Source organism: Sinohyriopsis cumingii, chromosome 8 (assembly GCF_028554795.1).
Source record: "Sinohyriopsis cumingii isolate HCF-2022 chromosome 8, ASM2855479v2, whole genome shotgun sequence".
NCBI lineage: Eukaryota > Metazoa > Mollusca > Bivalvia > Unionida > Unionidae > Sinohyriopsis > Sinohyriopsis cumingii.
The window spans coordinates 60,619,535-60,644,267 of NC_142968.1; the positions used below are offsets into that span (position 1 = coordinate 60,619,535).

Genomic DNA, 24,733 nt, shown 5'->3' on the forward strand with positions numbered 1-24,733 from the left:
TCCATCTCATTATTAAATTGAGTAACAATTGCGTCTTGCCGGATCCAGATGGTCCGATGATAATCATCCGGATCGAGTTTGGTAACGCTGCAACATGCTTAACTAGTTCTCTTGTTTTAGTCGCCGAAAAATCAATTATATTCATATCTCTATACATAAATTATGGATCTATATTGTGTGAAGTGTAGAGTACGTACTGGCACAAATGATATGACAACCGCTACAACAAGAAATAACAGATCGGCCCTTACTGGCAAGTGTGTACAATGCGGTACAAAGAAATTTAGATTTATTTCTATTAGACCCGGAGATGTTTTAAAAAAAAGCGAGGAGGTGACATCGCAGCCAAATTGGCAAAACTCCCCGGAACACCGTGGGCAAAGTATCCAGGAGAAAAACACCTCCCAGGATATAACTACTGTGGCCCCGGAACACGATTAGATATTAGACTCGATGATCAAAATCAGCCCAAACCCGGTGAGTATCCAATAAACGCTATCGATAAGGCGTGTCATGCTCATGATGTTGCTTACAAAAGTAGCGATCTGCAACAGCGTCATATCGCGGATGTAAAATTAATTCACGCATTAAATGCTATTCCTGATAAATCCGTCAAAGAAAAATTGGCCTCATGGTTGGTAAAATCGGCTATGAAAGGTAAATTAATGATTGGAAGCGGAGCTTCTGGCGCTGGTAATTGAAAACGATAGCGTTTATAATAACAACATGGAATCCATCTATTATTCTCCGAGAGGATACTGGAAGGGGAAGGCCGCAATTGGTAAGCTTGCAAGCGCTGCAAAGGTAACAAAGACCACTGCGGCTAATTGGTTATCCAAACAGGCTATATGGCAAATCTATCTACCACCGCCTAAACAAATCAACTTCTCGCGCTTTGATGTCAGCGTACCTAATGAAGTTCATCAGGCTGATATACTATTTTTGCCGCATGACAACGGTTACAAATACCCGCTAACCGTAGTTGATGTTGCGAGTCGATACAAACAAGCGGAGCCGTTAAAAACAAAGTCGGCAACTGAAGTAGCCGCTGCGTTTGAAAGAATTTATCGAAGAGGCCCTCTGCGCTGGCCAAATCTATTACAAGTTGATCCCGGTAGTGAATTTCGCGGCGCTGTTTTATCAACGCTGAAACATCATAGCGTCGCGATACGACGAGGTCATACTGCGCTACATCGTGATCAGGCAATTGTTGAACGATTCAATCGGACTCTCGCTGAACGGTTATTTGGATATCAATACGCGAAGGAATTCATCCAAGAAAAACGATCTCGTGAATGGGTTAAAAGGTTGCCAGGTGTAATTGCAGCGTTAAATAACGAGATTACCCGAGCAATCAACATGAAGTCCAGCGACGCGATTAAATACGAGTATATACCCGGAAAATCAAAAATAAATAGCGTTTCCAAGCCGATTCTTGGCGATGTCACTGTTAGATATCTATATGAACCAGGAGAGCTTGAAGGCGGTAAAAAAAGAGCTACTGATCCTATTTGGAGTGTTACCACACATAACATATCAACGATAACACGATCAACTGGTAGACCACCGATCTATAGACTGGATTCAACTGCTCCTCAGCGCGGATTTACACGCGAGCAACTACAAGTGATACCTAACGATACTCAATTGCCCCCACGTGGTCTTAACTAGCGCCGTTGCGTCTATTGCACTCAAGACAGGTCAACCTCACATTGTTTTTGACATGACCGAGACTGTTATCGATCCTATCCACGGTAAATTGGCGAGTGTCTTTATCAGAATAACGCCAACTCATTATACAATTGCAACTCGCGCAGTGATTATTCTGTTGTTGTCGTAGCGAGATTATTAATTCGGCATCAATATCAAAACGCCGCTGTTTTTTTTATCCTGTTGGCGGTAACCCGAGAGTTTTCTATCAATGACGCTTGCATCGATGGTGACTTTGTCGCCGGCTTCGTCAGTGACTCCGTCACCGGCTGCGTCAATAACAATTCTTCGAAGCTGATTTATCCTTCGTACTCTGGACACTGCAAGATAGACTAGATTCGACCATTCGATGCGATTATCAACTATCCAAACAATTGTGTCCGTGATGGTTAGTCCCTGCGAGGAATGTATTGTTGTTGCGTATCCTAGCGTCCACGTGGATTTATCAGCACGTAGCGCGTCCTCGACGACGCCGATATCAACGGGCACGATATCATTCAGCACGAGAATTTGTTTTTCTGTCCGGCCTGGAATTTCAACTTCAATGTTCTGCCGCCGTGTGTCCGCGGGTCTATAACATAACGGCACTGGACGCGTTGGAAACTTTTCCTTATGCAACGTAAACAACTTCCGCTGAAGTGTGTCTCTGACTATCTTTCTACTCGCTACAATCAAATCGTTTGGTCTCCATGTTTCCCAGAATTCATTCAACGGCGTTTCCGGAATCACCTCGCGGATTATTTCACACTGAACTCTATCCGGCTGTAATCTGATTAGTTTCTTAACCTCGCGCAGTTGTTCATCAAGTGCTCGGTAATCAGTATCGGTTTCTTCATAATAGTCCACAAAACCCCTTAACCAATCATGTGGACCCTCGCCGACAAATGGTGGTGGTTGGCCATGGTCGCCACACATGATTACCGCTGTATTCGCGCGCAGCAACCACTCAAGAAACATTTGTAAAGTATCTAACGAAACAGTACATATCTCATCCCAGATGATAATGTCGGGAATAAATTTTCACCCATTCGATCAGGAGTCCACTCACCGCCGCTGTATCGAAAAAAGCTGTGATAAGTAACGGCGTCAACATTTCGTTGTTTTATCTCTCGCGCTAGTCTATGGGTCGGTGTAAGCACGATTATACTTGCCCGCGTTCGAAATAATTCAATTGCCCGAGTCGTCTTTCCTGACCCGCCACAGCCGCTTAAATAAACCGTCTTGTGTCTACAAATTGGATCAGAACACGATGGTGCATTAGACCATTCTGACAATTTATCACCGCGTAAGTAGTTGTTCTCAACGGTGACATCTGCTGACGGGGAATAATCGCGTCGTATTTCATTTTTAATTCTCCATGTACCCCAACTCTCGTCCGGACTAGTAAACTCGGCTACGTTTCCCTTATACGCTACGTCAACATAAAACGAATCAACGGCTACTCTAACCGCGGTATCGGGGAATCTATTTATCATCGAGAATAAATTGATAGCGGCATAACCCAGCATAGACGCCCTCAAATGTGGATACGCCGGGCTGTCTCCATCGCTGTAGGTAACAACTGTACCCAACCTCGTTCCATTGGACAAGAAAGCTGTTTTTCAGTTCACGTATCTATTTTTTGCCACTGCGTCCTTGATTACGAAATCATATTCTGCGTCATCTATAATCAGCCGTGAGCAATATCGTTTGTAGTCGTGGTTTTTTCCACCTTGTGTGAACTTACCAATTATTCTTCTACCGAGATCTTTTGCCTCGCGGTTTCGTTGGTTAAATATCCTCCTGGACCATTCGATGATATATTCCTCGTCGGCATCAATGTTTTTTCTGGACTCGTCAATTATGCTATCTAGACGCTCCGGTTCTGGTAACCAGACTTCAGTCTGTGCCCGGTATGATATAATCGCGTCACTGACAATCAACGAAACTAGCATGCTACAATCAATCATATACCGTAGCAGCGCTATTGGCAGCCACTTCTTTTCAGCCATGTGTCTACCGATCCAAATATAGCAACAGCGATGGAGTCCTGCCGCGAATTCAAATGATACTATGCGAGCGAATCCGGTTAAATCAAAATCAGGCAGTGGTCCATTAATAGCAACACGAGTCATTTCATGACTGGGGTGTCCAAATCGTTTGAAATACTCAGCGGCGGATCCATACCCGAGAAAACTCGCTGGATAACAGGCAACCATATCAACCGAGATCATAGCGTCGCGGTTGTATTCAGTGTTCCATAGTCCACCGTGATAGTATTCCAAACAACTGGATTGTACATCCGGCAGAAATTCCTTGCGCGTTGGTCTCCACGCATTTTTCCTTGCTGCAACATGAGCTACAACCGATGGAATCGTAAAACAATTTGTTAGCAGTTGTTCATCATGCTCTTCAAATTCTATGGCGGGTTTTTTCATCCTGTTGTGAAATGCTTCAGTGCGATATAATTCGCCGTTTGGTCTTACAAACTGATCAAAGGTATCCGCATCGTTTTCAGCGCTGCGAAGTAACCACACTGATACAGGGTCGTTTTTACACAAGTAGGCAATAGCATCAAATAGTTTCCTCTCCGCGAGAAAACCGTCCTTGGAGAATTGTTCTCCCAGGAATTCTTCGGGTATATACTTTACTGTTCTATCCCGTGGAAATATTGTGATCGCGGGCGTCCATGCGTGTTCGTTATGATCAATAATTTTGATTGGGGCTCCCTTCGATTTATACTTCGATTCGTATAATACTTCACCGGTTATCGTTGTAACGGTTATTGGAAATCTCAGCGATGTTTCTAATCTCGCTATGTCGCTGATGGTTGCTCCACGCTCTTTTACGGTTAGTTCCCACTGGTTGATTTTGCTACGTCGTAAATCAGTCAATTTGTTTCCTCGACATGCATTTGTAAAATGCTCTATTATTCGTTCTGCTACACAATTTATCCCAGTTGACTGTTTCATCGGTTTCAGTTTTCGGATATCAGGTTTCTTATTTAACGGGTATATTCCATAAACAACTGCTGTTTCAGGATACGCTCGTTCATAGTATGGTTTGTCAATTCCGGTTAACAACCCCGGCTTGGAGTCGCGGCTAACAGTGACTGTTTTCTTGTCGCTGAGAACTGGTTCAAATTTATCACGTATGATCCAATCACCTGATTCCACCCGGACAATGAATTTTACTCTGAAGAAATACTTTTTACCGTCAAGTTGTGATATTATCATTGCTGCGCGGTTGTCGTTCATGGTAGCATCAACAACACCATCAATTCGAAATGTTGACCAACTATGAGATGCACCATCACGCTTGAATTCATTAATACAATCACGTATTTTACTCAACAGGGTTTTATCGTTTATTAACGCTTTTGGTGTGTCCTTGAGGACTCTATCGAGATTGAACTTAATATTTTTCCAGGGCTTAATTACTGCTAATCTCTCAAACTCATCCATATAATTAAAACAAGTATTTAAATAAAAGAATATAGTATAATGAATAAATGCAAATGGTTGATGATTGGGTCGATAACCCCGTGCAATAAATCATGTAGAGGTGAATTCTGCGGGTATCATTTACAAAGCGTTCGTAATGGTTCTCTTGGCCCCCTCCCGTGCTTGGTTTGCCACGTTGGTGTAAGAGGAAAATCGCAGTTGTGTATCAATTGTGGCGGAAAGCGATACAGGGAACTAAAACGCTATTACGATAAACGAATAAAAAACGCCGTCATCGACCCCACTGCCGACAAAATCATCAAAACTCCTCAAGACTACATTGAAAGGTTTATAATTAAACCAAATAATGAATTAGACAAGTAGTATTATTATACAAATGGACCAAGAGTTCAGACCTCACCCTGTGTTTGTTAATTACGAGGCATCTCGCGACGGCATTGTTAGAAATCGTAGACTGAAGAAGCCGGTTGGATGGAAAAATAATCAGGGGTATTTGATGTTTGGTGCCGGAAAAAAGAAGTATTTTGTTCATAGGGCGGTATTTGAAGCATTTAACGGATTAATCGAGAATGGGCTTGTTATTGATCATATTAATAATAATAAGACTGATAATTCTCTTACAAACTTGCAAGCTATCTCGCAAAGTCAAAATACCAAAAAAGGGGAAACTGGTAAATACTCAAAGAAAGCAAAACCCGTAAAGTCATTTGATACAACAACTCACGAGGAAAAAATATTTCAGTCGATGAATGAGGCAGGAAAATATTTTGACATTTGTATCGCCTCAATACGAAGAGTAGCAGAACGAGTATATCAAACAGCGATCTCAAAAAGGACCGGACACAGAATTCGATTTTCATATATAACATCAAAGGGAGATAACTCGTTTTGTGATAGCGTCGCATGACAAGAGTTACGTCCCTTAAAGTCCAATTAATGTTGCGATTAATTAATCATTTTACGATGAAAACTAATGAAAAACACGCTGTTATCTAACAGCTGTATTCTTTTTTTTAATGTTTTATTTGAGTATTTGGTTTCATTTAAATGCCGTGAAACACCATTAATAAGTATTTAAGGATTCAACGATTCAAGGGAATTCAAATTAACACACACCTTGTGACTGACGCCGCTGTATTAGTCACTTTATATATAAGATGACTCGTTATAAGCCTGGGGCTTTCGAAAGCCAATTCAACTAATCAAAACTAACCCACGCTCTTGGCCCGGGCGTGTGGTTGTCTTTTGTTTACAATCATGCAACCGGGTTAATTTAATTGGGTTGCTTTTGATTGGTTGAATTGGCCGTAGAGTTCCGCCCCGCCGTTTTATGTTTGTGCTGTCTTGTGTCGTCCCATCATCCATCAATCATTTCATTGTAAATATATTCATCCTTAATTAAGTACATGTAGTGATGTCCCCCAAGCATATCTTCTGGGCGGTCTACGATGACGTTTGTCACCCTAGGCCTCCCTCCCGGAGATGTATGCTTTGGGGTTCCAAGATGTGAATGTCCTTAATTAAGTATATGTATATGCCTGCAATCTGCCACAACACTCGAATGGAGATTTACGGCATTGTACTGTCCATACAAAAAACGGGGTCAAAAATGACCCCCAATAATTTTATTAAACTTTAAACTTAAATTTTATTGAAATTTTTGATATTAGAAATAAGATGTTTATAAGAATATGGATTCCCTAGACATCAATAATATATTAACTGAGATTTCAAAATTAAAAAATCAAGGAATTGAATTATCTGATGGTCTCGACAATGAAAAAATATTATCCGATTATGAGATTATTAACGAACAGTCGAAACGGGGGCGTTTTACCCTGGCCCGCGAGTACTTTTTTATAAAACGATTACAACATACGATTAATGAGAACCTGTACCACAATGACGCAAATGCATTCATTGGACTATTCACTGCCGTTGAAATAATACGAAAAAAACTCGGACGTGTTTATGAACGACGCCGGGAGATTTCTAGTAAGATCAAAAACATTAGAAGCATTATAGACGAAAACTCCGTGGAGCCCCCGATGGTACACTCGGCGGAAAATTAGAAATTTGCGGAGCAATTTGCAATAATGGTAGGTGAATCACTTACTACTCGGCTAGCCAGAGAGCGACTAGCAGCGCTTAGAAAGTTTATACCGTTACGAGACAGAGTGAGAGAGAAACTTCAAACGCGACAACAAATGCAAACTGATTTTGCTGTTGGAAGTGAACAGTTATTTGCCCCGGTAACTAAAGCGACTAAGGATGTTACGGCGGTAACTGTACCCGTTCTTGGTGCGCTTGAAAAGATAGCGGCAGAGACAAAACAAACAAAAAGGTCTTTAGAAACACTCCCTGCAAAAATAGCGGCTGCTACAACACGGAGGCCACCACCACTCGCTATAACCGAACCACAAGAACCTTATGTTACAATGGCCGACGAGGAAGAACTAGGCGCAACTGCGAAAGAACCAGAAGAAGAAATACCAGAAGAAGAAATACCGGAAGAAAAAGAGGGGAATATACCCCGTATTGTACTCAAGAAGAGCACAATAGATCAAATTAGGGACTTCAGCAACAGGGAAGAATTAATTAATTTTACTGCCAACAATTTTGCTAAGAGCATACGAGATAAGAAGCATATCAATAGCGGTTACGAGAAAAATATAAAGTCGTTAAAGGACTGGGCAAGAATAGTGTATTTAGCAAGTAAACATAAAGATGCATTACCACATCGTAGTAAATCCGATTACGACGCATTCCACAAGGAAGTTAAGAGTATAACACCAAAAAAAGGAAAAGGATACTCTGTTGGTAAAGAATCCTACGGCGTTACCTGTCCTAATAGTGTTCTCAGTGATATATCACGGCTGGAAGTACTAATCGGAGGAAAACGAGCCGGAAATAACTCTACGGAAATAATCAATGAGGCCGCTGATATTTGCAAGCGGTTATTCACAGGCGGTATTATGGACATTAATGCATATCGAACGCTCATAGACGAGCTCGTGGATGATTAATTGGAAAACTGGTGTTTTTAATAAGGATGATCATACACTATAACCATGATAAACCAGTACTCGTCTACGTGGTAAACTCGCGATTGCCTGTTTACCGCGCGTACTATGGAGATGGTCTCGGTAGCACCATTGCGGGGTTATTTACAAGAATGGCTCCAAAAGTAGCGCCGTTAGCCAAACAATTAGGAATGAAGGCTATTGATGTTATTCGTGATAAGGGTATTAGTGCCATTGGAGATGTTGCCGGAAAGGCGCTTTCAGCCGCGCGGAACAAACTAATGTCATTGGTGAAATCCAAGAGATTTTCAAAAAGAAAACAGATGCCATCAACGATAGTGATGCCTGCAAATGTCAGTAAAGTAATAAATAACGCCGTGGAAGAAAAATTAGAGTCGTTGGCGACGACTCAGTCGTTGGCGACGACTCCGTCGTTGGCGACTTCGCCATCAGCCGATGCGGCAACCAACGCGCTCATGAACGCGATAGCGGGGAGTGGTCTACGACGAAAACGACGTTGATGGATTTCAATTGAAAACACCGACATGAATAATAATAAAATGTTTGCGCGAACCGCTTACCCCGCGTTTGATATGGACGCCCCAGTGCGCAGGGATGATTCTGTCCGTGATTATCAATATTATTCTTATTATGCAGCGCAACCCGACCTACGATCGCGAATTGAACTTCAGGTCCAAGATACCAGTAAATATTTTTTGCCGTGTGAAGCGTTTATCGAAATTGAGGGAGAACTCGTGACAAATGCCGCCGATAATGCACCATACGCAGATGACCATCGTGTTCGAGTTGGCTTCGTCAACAACGGTATCATGGCGTTATTTGAGAGCGCCAGATATCTTATTGACGGGCGAGAAATTGAATCAATAGAACGCGAGGTTGATGTTGCAACGACGATAATTGGGTTGGCGAGATACTCGGATGATTATACAAGATCGGCGGGCCCATCTATAATGTTCGCAAAGGACACCACTAATAACGCTGATCATCTTCAGTACATCAACGTGCTGGTGGAAAGAGATACCGCAACTGACCCACAGGCTGAAGCAAATAACCCAGACCGCAGAGCAAGACCAGGCGCTAATTTCAATATTATAAAAAGTCTTAACGATAATTACAATATGGGATTCGCAACACGAGTAGGGATGTTGCAAGGACCACGCCGGCAGTTTTCATGCGCGATTCCACTCCATCACATATTTGGATTCTGCAGAAATGTTAGAAAAGTCATCTATGGGGCTAAGCATACAATCGCGCTGACGCGAAGGGGCGATGATAACAATGCAATATGGCGTGCTGCTGGCGTCGCTGCCGGTAAAGTCATTTTAACTAAAATGGCATTGTGGATGCCGGTGCTGACTGCATCAGTTACCACGGAAGCACGATTGTTAGCATTTATGGAACAGGGGGGGAAATCGTTGTTGAGTTGGCTAGCGGTAACAACTGATGCTAAAGAGGATAACGTCGCCGATACGTTTACATGGCACTTGGCGTCAAAACAGGGTGTTTCAGCCCCGCGTCATATATTCATAGCGCTACAGAATAGGGAACGATTGGGCAGTCAAGAACGCAGCCATATGATATTTGATCAATTAGGAGTCAGGGATGTTTCGCTGAGAATAAACAGACAACAGGAACCATCCGAGGACATACAGCTTAATTACGGCGACAACCATATCGCACGTGTGTACCATCGATTGCTGTCATATATGGGTCGTGATCAAAACGTCGACACTGGTTTGCAAATATCGCAACTTGATTTTAAAAACCTGTATCCGATTTATTATTTTTCGTTGGAACATCTTGATTTAACGAGACAATCCGTCGCTGATATACACTTCCGAGCTCGTATAGCCCCGGGTGGTGTTAATTATAGAGCGGTTGCTGTCATTCTCAGCGATAAATCAATGCTGCTAGAAGGTGTTGGTGGACGAATGAGAATCGTTGATGCGCCAGTGGAAAACATGTAATTGAAAGCACAAAACACGTTTACAATAAATGTCGTATAGTGTCGTCAGTGTAGAGTTGACTGATGGTCAAGTCAAGAAATTACGATCAAAGTCGGCTAAACAATGCGGAACCACAATAACGCTGAAGCCGTCACAGATGGCGGGTGGTAATCATAAGATATCGTTGACGGCGCGTCAAATAAAACATTTCAATGATGCGATGAAGAATAAAAAGGGAGTTCAAATAGATTTTTCAGCCGCAGCAATTAAAAACATGGAAAAGACCGGTGGCATATTTCCGCTGTTAGCTGCGATTCCAGCGTTGATTGCCGCGGCGGCCCCAGCAGTGGCTAAGGCGGCGGCGTTAGGAGCCGTTGGTACCGCGGCGGGAATGGCATTGAAGAAGGCAACCGGGAAAGGCTACAAAAAAAAACGACCCGTGGCCGGAAAGGGTCTAAGACTACCGGGAACCCCGTATTCATGGTACTCGGGAAAGGGTCTAAGACTACCGGGAACCGTTTATTAACGCAAGAGTCTATGACTCCAATGTCTAATTTTGATTTAATAGACGCCGCAAACGCGTTAGCGATAAAAAACTTCAGAGGTGTTTTTATGAGGGATCAATTACCGGCGGCACCAAGAAATATTGAAACCGGCATAATTAACCTCGATGGGTCCTCCGGAGCGGGAACTCATTGGGTTGCATACGCGATTGATCCGCGTGCGATCGTCTATTTTGATTCATACGGGTTAGCCCCGCCGAAAGAGTTCATGCGGTATATCCGGGCGTGTTCAGCCCGGGCGTGTTCAGCCCCGGTTTTTTATTCCACGCTGCCAACACAGCAGTTAAGTGACCCACCGATATGCGGCCGTGAGGTATTGAACGTACTCGCGGCTATTTCATCATCGCGGAAACCACCTCATGTGGTTGTAAACGAATACACTAGTGGGGTCGTAGAAGCTCAACGGATTTTAGAGAATAACATTTACAATAATAATGATTGATATCTGGGGGCGACCGGTTTCGGCGCTGAAAGAATCCACGGAAACGGCCGCCGCCGACATAAAAAAACTAATTGAGGATGAAATCGCTGATATGTTGAATCTAACAAGTGTTGACCCGGGCGAAATAGTTGTATTTCAAGACCGCCAGGGTAAATTGAAATCCGGTAATGTGTCACTGAATGACGTTTTAACACGACGGCGTGATGCCACCGAGGACACTATCGCGTTATATACCAGCGACGGACGACTCAGACCGGGTGAACATATATTGGAGATAACGAATAGGATAATATCAACCCAAGACGATCTTATAAAGTTGAGGGAATTTATGATCGAACTCAACGTGCATGTGAAAAAAACTACCGATAGTTTTTTTGGGATCCCGACGGTAACCGAACCAAATCTTGCAACAATAAAAAATACTATTTCGGAGTTTACAACGCTGTCGGGCCAATTTTACACGTTACGAAAAAATTTTAACAGGGTTGATAGCGCCGTTGATAAATTCCTTGGTAAAAAAAATGTCAAACCGGATGAGATTACAACAACTATAAATGATATCACTGCGTATGGACAGGAAATAGAAACAATCAAAACTGATGTTGCAACGAACAAAAGGAGTGTAGACGCGCATGAACGGGAAATAGAAATAATCGGCGCTAATGTTGCAACGATCATAAATAATGTAGACTCGCATGGACGGAAAATAGAAACAATCAAAACTGATGTTACAACGATCATAAATAATATGGACGCGCATACACAGGAAATAGGAACAATCAAAACTGATATTGAAGCGAACAAAAAGAGTGTAGACGCGCATACACAGGAAATAGGAACAATCAAAACTGATGTTGAAGCGAACAAAAAAAATGTAGACGCGTATTGGCGGGGAATAGGAATAATCAAAACTGATGTTGCAGCGAACAAAAGAAGCATAGACGTGCATACATATGAAATAGGAACAATCAAACTTGATGTTGCAGCGAACAAAAAAAGTATGACCGAGAATACACGGGAAATAGAAACAATCAAAACTAATGTTGTAACGATCATAAATAATGTAGACGCGCATGGACAGAGAATAGAAACAATTAACACTAATGCTATAGCGAGCAAAAAAAGTATAGACGTGCATGAAGGGGAAATAGAAGTACTCAAAATTAATGTTATAGCGAACAAAAAAAGTATAGACACGCATATACAGGAAATAAATACACTCATTACTAGGGTTGCAGCGAACAAAAAAGATGTGGACACGCATATACAGGAAATAGGAACGATTAAAACTGATGTTGAAGCGATTAAAGACTGACTACCGAGAATAGCAGAGCAATTCGAAAAAATAAAAATCCCTCATGAGAACATCATCAACACAGTATACACAATTCGGCATGGATCATTCGATTGGACTCCTACACAGAATACAGTAAATATTACCGCAACTGTTAAGGGCATTTATCGATTGACACTGGTTTCAATGATGCAGTTTAATATATTATCGTCGAGTTCATCCGGGTTTAACAATACAATATCAACAATTATAGACAGGAACGCAACTGAACAGTTTACAATTTATGCCGTTGATAGAAATCTAGCCCGGGCAAACATTACATGGTATGTGGAATTTGCAGCGAATTTAAGTAATTAAAAACACTAGCTCTTTTAAAATAAAAATGACCACCAAGGAAGTTGAATCAGAGGTATCACCGACGTCACATCAATATCGATTCGATACCGCAAAAGAATTCTCCGCAAACTTGAAAACGCTTTCCGAACAATACCGTGCAAAAATAAAAAAATACCGCCGAAAAATAACCGCCATCGACGCGGTCGTGTACTCGGTGTCGGGTATAGTAGCTGGCGCCGGTGTTATTTTATCCACGGTGACCACGATAGCCCCGATCGCTGTTCCAATCGCTGTCTCCGCGATGACAACAGTTGCTGGAGTCGCCAACGCAATCACTAGGAAGATATCATCGTGTTTTCAGAAAAAACTCAACGAGTATACAGTAAAACATCAAATAGTATCCGACGCGTACTCGAAATTATCCGGGTTGATCTCGTTGTCGATTGATAATTTGTTCGTATCCGATGTTGAATTCTCCACGATGGTCCAGTTGTATAGCTCCGCGATGTCAAAAATCGAGGATTTTCAACTGGAAGCCGGAACCACCTGGTTGTTGAAATTAGACACTAAAGACAACGAATAATAATAATGTCGCTGAACCCCGAAGGGTTTCAGTTGCTTCAACGGATCGCGGAGAACACCACTCCGGTACAAACAAATATGATATCAATAACGTCAACGAAACCCGAATTTAGTGTGAACTTCCCATCGCCGGTTCCAGTGAAGGAAATAGCGCTGGCAAAATTGCGAGTATATCACAGTTGGCCTAATATTCGAGCGGACGCATTTAACGGACAACAACCTAATAACTCGCTGGTTTTTGCACGGACAAATAAACCCGATGGAACCCCAAACTGGGAGGAGGTTACAATACCAACTGGGTCATACCAAATAGAGCAAATCAATAAAGAATTTCAACGCAGGATAAAATCGATCACAGGAAAGGAATCAAAAATCGCTATTACGGTTCATGAACCGACGTTATCGTCGACGATTGAAATAAGTACACCGGGGTATATGGTTGATATTTATAACAGTTCAATAAGAACCATACTAGGATGGCCTGAAAATCCACCCGCGGACGCCCCCCCCCCCCCCATCAACTGTCCTCAGACACGATAACGGAGATGATGGCAGGCATATTGCTCCATACAACGTAAATATTGCATCGGTGATAGCGATTAATCTAGTGTGTGATGCTATCGAAGGAAGTTACCAGGTGGATACCAAGCAATCAAATCAGGCTCAACAGGGATATATCCTTTATTCGTTTTCACCAACAGCCCCTCCGGGATTTTTAATCGTTGAGAGTCCGATTAATCCGGTCTATATGCGATGCCATGATCGGTTTTTAACGAGAATTAATTTTAGACTTACCGATCAGTCAAATAACCTAATTGATCTACAAGAGGAGGAGTTAGTGATCACTCTGTTTGTAAGATCATAGCAGCAGGGGGGGGCGATGACATCGACGCGGTCGTCGATGTGCTTACCGGACGCTGACGACGCCGGGGATCGACACGCAGAAGGTGTTAATTAAACCAAATGACGTTTGGACGATCCCCCAACGACGACGTCGTTTTTTTTTTACCAGGCGCTGACGACACTAGATCGTTGAGTTGCAGAAAGTAATAATTAAGCAAAATAACGATTGGACAAAATGTCCGATTCGCCCCCCCTGCTGCTGATGCTGCTTTACACGCATGCGTGGGTAATTCAAATCTGAGGTCAACAGCCGATGAATACACAGGTGTTCTGTTCTGACAGGGATTTATAGTAAAAAATTGTGTGTTCTAAAGGATTTAACGCTGTGGATCATTAGAAGAGGGATTATACTTACCGTCTGGATACAAAGGTTAGTCTAAATAAATTTATTAATTAATAGCGCGCGGTCCGATCAAAAGGTGGGGAACAACTTGGTGGTCTAAGGTCACCCATGCCAGTAAGAACGGTAACTCTTCCCGGCACATGGGTACGTACAAAACGTAAACAATGCCAACAACACGACATAATTTGGGTTAAAAAACACGAAAACTTGATTGTATGAAAAGTCAGACGTTTATAGCAAGGAATCGAATTTTACAGACGTACTGTCGTTCATTATACCAAACTTATTAGAAAATATTTGTCCAACCTTTGTTGTGTAATATATTTTCGAGGTTAGAGACTCGACGGAGTATCACTCACCGACTCAGTGATACTAGAGGTATTGATAATATGTATGTGACAGTGATCACTGAGATATTATCAATGTCAGGTCATCTGTTCTACGTACGATTCTTATCTAGGGACACTGGTATTAAAATTAAAATGTTCATGTTTAGTAGGGATGGAAAAGAGGTAAAAGTTAACTATTTTTCAGAATTTTGAAGAATGAAAACAAATTCATTTAAAACTGTTATGCCATTTTTTGTAGTCGATCTGTAGTATTTCTCCATTTAAACAAATACATAATCATAAATATTTCTTGAGAACCAACTCGGTGGCAAGTTTATTCTCTATCTCAGAAACCACGATTGTCTTTACTTCACGAACTATGTAATATTGCTCAAAACAATGGTCAGAATTATTATGAAAATATCGCAAAGTTAGGACATCCACAATTTAATGTTGCACCATCCTAAGCTGACACTATCAAAATCCTGACTTACTGACACTGTAATGAAAACTTAGTGGAAAACCTTTTGTCATTGATTTTATTTTATAGATATGAAAACTGACCAAATATATCTTATGATAACTAAATTCTAAAATATAAATTGTTATTTACTAAATTGTGATTTCAGATAAATGTATATATCTACAAGAACACTGTAATGAATATGCACCATTAGTTTTAAGAGTAACATAAAAATTCAACTTGGTATGAGTCATGATTATGCTATTTCATGTAAAAATGGTAGGGGGCGTGTGATAAAAAGGCACATAAAGTATTCAGAAGTACCTGGGACATAGAAAAAGTGAATTTATTCTTGAAGTTGAATGTTCACAACATATTTATATATAACCATATGTAAAAATTATGCAACTTTCAGAATGAAGTAACATGAGGTCAAGAAGTTTCAAAGTGTGACCAAAGACCAATATTAAAAATGGTGGACGGTACATGTGTTTGAATGCTTCCTGTGAATTTATTGAAAAGATATCATAAAGATGGGCTCATTTTTTAAATCTGCACACTCAAATTAAGCAGAAAATATTCCATTTTAAAAGCAACAGATAATTTCAACTTGTGTATGACTGAAAAATATAGTATTTCATGCAAAAAAGTTGGGTGTGTGTGATAAAAAGACACAAGGGGGCTTCTGAATTACCTGGAACATATACAAAAATCAATTCATTCTTAAAGCTGAATGTTCACAAAACATTTCTATATAAAATATATGTAAGAAATATGCAAATTTCAGCTTGAAATAACATGAGGTCAAGAATTTTCAAAAATTGCCAAAGACCAGTATCAAAAATGGTGAACGATTGGTTCATTTTTGAAATCTGCACACTCAAATTATGCAGAAAACATTCCATTTTTATGTATTCTATTATTATGAAAAAATCATCCCCTGTTGCTAAATATGTGTCCTCTTCAATACTTGGGCACTTGTACATAGCCAAATGGCCGCCACACACGAGTATAATCCAAATTAAGTTAGTCGTACTGGATTGTTTTGGGCATCATTGTCTGACGCCGCCTTCAACCTCCACTCCACCCTGTAACGTAATGCATATGTACATGTATTAGTCTAGTTCACAGTAAGGTTGTACGAGTCATTTCCCTTCTTACTGTTGTAAGCTCTTGTAAAAAAAGAATATAAAAAAAAGAAGTGCAACATGTGCGAGAGGAGAGTGAATAAAACATGTTGAGCACAGCCCAGTCTTCTGTCTTGAATATGTAATAGAAAGACGTTACATGGTGTCAGAAGTGGGATGTGGAGAAAATCTATTTTTAAGAAGGGAGATGTAACGTAATGCGTATGTACATGTATTAGTCTAGTTCACAGTAAGGTTGTACGAGTTATTTCCCTTCTTACTGTTGTAAGCTTTTGTAAAAAAAAGAATATAAAAAGAGTGCAACATGTGCGAGATGAGAGTGAATAAAACGTGTTGAGCACAGCCCAGTCTTCTGTCTTGAATTTGTGATAGAAAGACGTTACACACCCCACCCCCAACGCCACTAAAACTAAGTGAAAAGAAAAAACAAAAATTAAAATAACTAAATAAGAATATCCTTGCTACATCTGACAGCGATTATAATCTCATTTATGTGATCTGAGTGACGTCAAATAAAACATACTATGTTTGATATACTTGTTACACTAACATTTAAATTTTAAACCTGAACAACATGTAGTAGTCATGCACAGGAGAAACTTTTGAGGAATTTTGTAATCATTCTTTATTATGACAAATTGTAATATAACTAGCTTGTAGTACTCCTAATACTAATAACAATAATAATTTTGCATGCCTAACATTTTCCTAGACATTGCTGAAGCATCTGCAGACTGTGAAGAACTCAAGTGATTTCTTCATCACATCAAAGAGACGAGGCTGTCATAATTCGCTGTCTCATTGCTACGGTAGCATTCAGAATGGGGATCCAAGTCAGCGATGTAGATATCGTTATTCACTGGGGATGCCCAAAGAGCATTATGAGCTATTGACAAGAGATTGGGAGATGTGCCAGAGATGGGAGAAAAGGTTATGCTTGTCTCCTACCTTACAGAACAAGTATGATGAAGGCGACTACAGATGAAAACATGATAGAAATTGCCAAAGATCGGCAAGCCTGTTTAAGAAGAAAAATTCTTGAGGCATTGTGGATCCCCAAAATGGATAAACTTCCTGCTGACCTTAAAGAATGTTCCAAATGAAGTTGCAATCTATGCTTTTGCGACAAATGTAATTGTTGTGTAAATTCTTTTAACACTTGTCAATGCAGTGGGCACAAGGGATGAAGAAAATATTGTTTTTGATTAAAATATAACATTATCCACATGTTATAAGTTATGGTGTAAAATTATAACAGATGTATGTATGTATGTTTGTTTTCATAAATACCATTGTAAATGTTATTAATAAAGTTCATCATACAAATCATGTTGTAAGTAATGTTAAGTATTAACATGTATGTATGTATGTATGTATGTATTCATAAATACCATTGTAAATGTTATTAATAATGTTCATCATAATAATCATGTTCTTCTTATAAGTAATGTAAAGTATTAACATGTAGATATGTGTGTATGTCAACTTTCCATGTATACCATTGTAAATGCAATTAAATATGACTGAAAATGCTACCACTAGCAATAATAATAAATTAATATTATTATTGTTATTGTGTAGCATATTTTCACATCTGAATATAGTTTGTGGTCTTTTTACAATTTATTTGGGGGCCCCGAGTGGCCGAGTGGTCTAAAGCGCTCTCCGTTACGGATCACTGCCATCTCACCTCTGTCTGCGTGGGTTCGAGTCTCGGATTCGGCTAATGTGGGTATGTGAGAAAGCTTGCCAGTAGCTTCTCGAGGGTCGGTGGTTCTTTCCGGGGTTTTTCCGGGTTCTTCCTCCACCATTAATACTGGCCGCCATGTATAGCCTATCGTGTGCTGAAAAATGGCGTTAAACCCTACAACAACAACAACAACAATTTATTTATCATTCACTCTATCTCACATTTCTGACATGACGTCTCTCTCTCTCTCTCCCCTAAATTTCTGCCATAACGGCACAGCTCCCACCCAAGTATTAGTCAGTTCCCAGCAATATATGCCTCGCTAGATGGTTTCCACTCGTTACTCTTACCTAGTGGTGATGCTGCTTTACACGCATGCATGGGTAATTCATATCTGAGGTCAACAGCTGATGAATACACAGGTGTTGTGTTCTGACAGGGATTTAACTAAAAAGGTGAGTGTTCTAAAGGATTTAATGCAGTGGATCATTAGAAGAGTGATTATATTTACCGTCTTGATACAAAGTTAGTCAAAATAAATTTATTATTTAATAGCGTGCGGTCCGTTCATGCAGCTTATACACAGGCGGACGCTTCAGCTCAATTAGTGCATAACGCTGTTGGTCTCCGCTGCCAGTCAACAAAAAAAAAGGGGGGGGGGGGAGAACAACTTGTTGGTCTACTGTATGTCCTTAGTAAAGGCATTTTGCTCCCATTTCCTCTGCACAATTTAGTCATTAATATGATAAAAACATAGCTGCCAACCCTCACAATTTTGGCGTGAATTTCACGACCTTTTCAGCGATTAACTGATTCACGCCACAAGCAAAAGATTCGCGAATTCTCCAATTCTGAATTATTTTAAATCTTTAGTAAAATAACTATTTTCCGTTAAACGCTAGTCGTGATATTGGCAGTTGCCGAAACGGTCCGGTACTGCTGGTCTCTATATTAGTAGAGCTACAACTGATTGGTACAGTTGGCCCGGTAGCAAACATTTTAGCCTTTCTAAATTTATTTGTATAGGAGTAGTTTTACAAATGCTTTTGAGAGAAACTTGGGCCTAACCGAAAATTTGCTCTGCGCATGCGTCATCAGCACTGATTTGAATTGCCGTTTGGAATCACTTGAAAAGAGAAGTTTAATTTGGAATATACAAAAAAATGGCTGTGCATTCTGTCATTAAACATTTATATACATCATGATATTTGCACACAGTGTGCGACAAATTTTAGTATTGGGCATTGTGGCAGGTACGATGAGAGGAAGCAAATCGGTTGCAAAAAAAAAAAAACCCACGTAGAAGTTGGAAAAATTAGGAATTTGCAGATTTCAGCCACAGGTGCTTGATGCGAGTTTGATTCTGAGAAGAAAAAAAAAACAATAATCTAAAGGAAAAAATCATGCAGAGTGACAAAATACCTTAGATTACCCCCATGACCCATTCTGACATATGACCCTCTTTGTCAAAATATATGAGAGAAGGTACGGAACTTCTAAGTACTTTGTTCCACTCATGACCCTCGATTTCCTTCTGCTATTTCCGTCTTTAAAGGCACACGACCATACCAACTTATATGACTTGTTTTACGCCTGATATATTTTTTTATTCATCAAGCCATCATTGTCATTTCTGCATTGTACCAAACTAAAATTACAGGCTCCGAAACATGCGATTTGGGATAAGACTAAGTGTTTATTAATGATGAAAGGGCATTGTAAATAAAAAGTGCCATAACAAAAGTCCAAAAAAATTTTATTTCCCCTCAGAATGTTATATATTGGAATGATAAGTGTCTCAGAAAATGAAGCTTCCAGATCCACAGACTTGTGAAAGTTCACAATTATTTCTATTTTTTTTTTCTTAATTGTCTGTGCACGTCAAGTATTTAATCTTTATGACATATTTATAGCTTCCAATTATATGTTTATACATAAATGATTTAAATATATGAACAAAGTTAAAAATTATAAATATATATGTCTTTTGCTTTGCTGCAGCTTTGCTGCAACATCTCTGAACTTATATATATTAACTGCATAATATTTTTGGAGAAATGTAATTATAGGTGTAGATGGACAAATATGTCCTGTCATTTTCACCCTTCATTTATTTATCATGGCCTATTTTACTCATAAATTGGGTATGGGAATTTTTGCATTTTACTTGCATTGAGTGGATCAACTATCTCCTGTGCAGCAAGCTTGCATACTAACCAGATATGTATGTATTCTGTTAGTGGTCTAGGCCCTAATTTGTATGCAAATTAAATGTCACACTGACATGTGCTTTCTGCCATCTTGATATTTTTTGATGTAGCATACATGTCATTATCCAGATTTTACAGTTTGAACATACTAATATTTTTAACAGACTCCATTAATTTAAATTTTACCTCTTTTTGCCTTTAAAGATACAAAGATTTTATATTAAATAGGCCTACCAATACCTCTGGATATCACCCGTCATTTGTAAATACAACTACAAGTCCGAGTCTAAGCTTGAAAATACATCACACACAAAAAACTGTACAGAACATTTTTAATACATTTAGTATAATAAATAATAAACCATCTGGTTCCTTGGTATAAATGTTCACTTTGTAATAAAATGGAGTTTTTGTGTGTTTTCGGTATTGTTGACATTATTTCCATTTTTACAGACACACATGCCAGGAAGAGTTACTGTTCTTGTTAGGATGGGTGACCCATTAAAAGATAATTAAGGGGTTTCTGCAAATGTTCTCACACATTGTAGCATTATTTTTGTAAAGTGATATTGAAAGTATTTAAAAAGTAGTCGACTAGGTCAGGCTATATATTCATTTATTTAGTTTTACTGCATTTTGAAAAATGATATTCTCAAACCAAGGTCATATGTGCTAAATATAGATGGTTGACCTTTAAACCATGAATACATTCGGATGTAATAATGTCAGCTTTTGGCATTTTGAGAACATTTATATCTTGATCGCAAGCACCCTCTAACATTGTCCCCAGTTGCTATTATAACAATGTGCGTTGTAGTACTAAATACTGGTTAACATGTTTAATATTAAAGGACTAAATTCCATTATTACCTATCAGAAACACATACGTGCCCATGATCTCTGCTTAAATACTGTAATATTTTCAGCAGATTTTACATGTAGTGGAAGCTTGTTCCACAGAACTGTACCAGAGCACTGGAAGCTCTTTTTAAATTGCTCTGTTCAGAATCCGAATTGGAATGTATACAGTGCAGGGCCAAATATGGCATAAATTTGTACTGGAAGAGAAATCCAACTAGAAAGTTAATCGTGTTGTTCAAGAGGTGTCTTGAAGCTCTACACCGATTGTGCATACACAGCAGTGTCACTCAGATGATTCCAGTCCATAATTATTTTTACAAAGAAAGAATTTCTAAATCATTTTCTTCTACATTGCTTAGTCTGAGTTTCCTCTGACCCTTGTCAACCCATTTTTGATATTTGGACAATTAAGTTTGTGGTGTAGGATTAGAGTCCATTCCCTATCGAAAAGGTGGAATTCGCCGACACTGAGAAAACTCGGACTAGACATTGCTCATCTTAAAAAAAAAAATCCGTTATTATTTGATACTAGTTTTTCTACAATAGTTATACTTTCAAAATTTTGGACAAGATTTGGCTTTAATCCGGTGTTTTTGTCTTGTGGTTTTAAAATATATTTGGTGAGAGAGCCGGCACCAACTCCTTGACTACTTTATAGAGATATGTTAAATGAAGCCTACTACTACACCTGTCTAATCAGGTTTCGTAGGGGACTTTGAAAAATGAATTGTTCCTTCAAGGCCTTGAAAATTCACAATATATTCTGGGTACCTTGAAAATCCTTGATTTTCTTGAAATATGTATGTGATGTGATTTGAATTTTTAATGTAGCTATAACAATTTTTCAGTCATATCGCTATGATGTCTGCAGTGTGGCAGTTTATAGTGATGTCTATCACTGGGGCATCATGCCGCAGACATGTAGCATGATGTCCCACCACACGCACTTGATTCTGGGGTAAACTAATGTGTACACTCTCTATATAACAGTGAGTATACACATTAGTTTACCCCAGAATCAAGTGCCTGTGATCCTTACAGCGGGCCGACCAGTACTAACACTAACCTCTAATGCTTGGCATTCTTGAAATAAAAAGGAACTATTAAGTAGCTTTCATTTTACAGAATTAAATAAAAAGAAAAGTTGAAGAAAAAAAAAACAACAACAAAAAATCAATCACTCGCTAAGTTTGTGCCGGAACGGAAATTTTTCCACAACTGACTACTGCGCAATCGTGCATTGTGAACTTCCGTTTCTGCAAATTCTGGATGTAGCATGGGGTTTAAATATGACTGATTCGCTTCAGCATGGCTAGTGCCAGTTCCAAATTTTGTGGCTAGGTAAACAAAAATATAAAGTTTGTTTTATGAGACCTTTGTCGGAGAGCTTTGCAAAATGCCAATTATGCCTGAAGTATGTTGATTTGCGTGCGATGGGAGAGAGTGCTCCGCAGTCACATGTAGCTGAAGAAAAATAAACAAAACTTGTAATTGCGCTTAATACAGGCAAAACAAGAAGCCTTCATCATCAACTAATTTTTGACGAAAGAGGTATGTATGTGAACACATAGATTCGGGTTTTAAAGTAGAAAATGTATATAGTCTTAATTATGAAATTAGTTCAATCCAGTTGTATTTTGGGATTCAGTAGAGATAGGACAGACGATAATTGCTTGTTGTTGTTGTTGTTGGGTTTAACGCCATTTTTCAGCACAAGGTAGGCTATACATGGCGGCCAGTATAAATGGTGGAGGAAGAACCCTGGAAAACTCAGGGAAGAACCACCGACCCACGAGAAGCTACTGGCAGGCTTTCCCACGTATCCACGCTAGCCGAGCCTTGGACTCGAACCCACGCAGAGGTGAGATGGCAGTGATCCGGAACGGTGAGCGCTTTAGACCACTCGACCACTCGGGGCCCCGACGATAATTGCAATGAACACGATAAATCGGCAGCACGATTCACCCAAAACCACCCATAACCTGCCCAAAAACATGATGCTAATCATGCTCATAACCACAAGAAAACATTATTACTTTATTGAAACAGACGACATGATCGACTGCCTCTATTTTTTCGATTGGAAGTAAACATTGAAACAAGGGAGACAAATGTTACTATATTCATCACCAGTCGTAACCAAACACTATTCTGGACAAAATCAAATACAGTAATCAAAATTACATTACATCAAGTGCGATTAACACAACATTACAATACAACGAACAACTGAAAGTACCAAATAATTTCTTTATAATAGATTTTAGATTTCTATTAAATATGGCATATCTCACTGCAGATTAAAAATGTATAAATATGTACTCTGATTACGGTGCATAGAAACGCCGGAATGCAGTAGAAACACCGGAACACAATATCATATATACCATAGCTGAAAATTTTTAAATTTTGAAAGAAAATAACATTTACTATTAATAGTGTCTAATACAATTGTTAAATAATTATATTGCTTAATCTCTTACTAATAAATACATAGTATGATTTATTAATAATGCCGGGATGAATGATCTAAATATAAAGATAGATGCAAAATTGCCTTGCAGATCATTTCCATATTTATTTTGGAATTTACATCACAACAAAATTATTTGGCCTGAGATTCAGAGTAGTTACATTTTCCATATCGACTGTTCAACAGTAATAAAATTCAGAAGAAAAAAGTACACGCAGTATTCCTATTATGACAGCTTTTCTTCAATATCCATGTGTATTCACTTCTTTGTCAATGGCATTATTTGCATATACTGGTAAAACATTACTCAACAAGGGCAACATCTCCGCCTTTTATAAGATGGTTGACGTTTTAATGCTGTGTAGTTCCCGTTTCGTGGGTTTTACAAACACACACACATGGTGTTGTGCAGATGCATATATTATTTTAGGATAAAAATTTTGTCTGACTTGAGTTATACAGTTGAACCCGGTTATGTCGCCGGCCTAGGGGTTTGCCAAAAAGCATTGAGATAACCGATGATCGAGATAAACGAAAACCAATATGGCGGCAATATATTAACATGTGCTTGAAATTTCTTTATGTACATGATGTGCGTTAATAAATGAGAATGTACATGCACGTGTTTTTGGAGGTTTTTTTACACAACAGCATTGCCGCGATTTGTTTGATGCAGCGATCGGCATGCTATAAAAATGTACATACATGTTTGCTAACAACAAAAGGCATATGTGCACCAACTGACAGCAGAGATTTACCAGTATACAATACAAACCACCGTCGATTCTCGATACAAACCTTTATTATATTTTCCAACATTGCAAACACAAAGATCGCTCACAAAATCACAAAAAATGTGCGGGGTGTAGTTCGTTTTTACAAAAAGCTAACCAGTGTCAAAATTAAATTCGCGAGTCATTTCACTCTGACACAGCTCTGAAAAGTATCGTACA

At 39.5% G+C, this 24,733-nt stretch overlaps 1 protein-coding gene across 5 annotated transcripts in view; it reads left to right on the forward strand.

Annotated features, from left to right (window-relative positions):
* Window positions 1-22,357: 22,357 nt before the first annotated feature.
* LOC149793651 (uncharacterized) overlaps window positions 22,358-24,733 on the forward strand; it is a 163,382-nt gene continuing 161,006 nt past the window's right edge. For 4 of the 5 annotated variants that reach the window (XR_016422860.1, XR_016422862.1, XR_016422863.1 and 1 more), the window contains exon 1: window positions 22,358-22,858. The gene's annotated coding sequence lies outside the window, so the exon portion shown is untranslated. The remainder of the gene's footprint in view (window positions 22,859-24,733) is intronic. The other variant, XR_016422861.1, reaches the window with a different exon arrangement.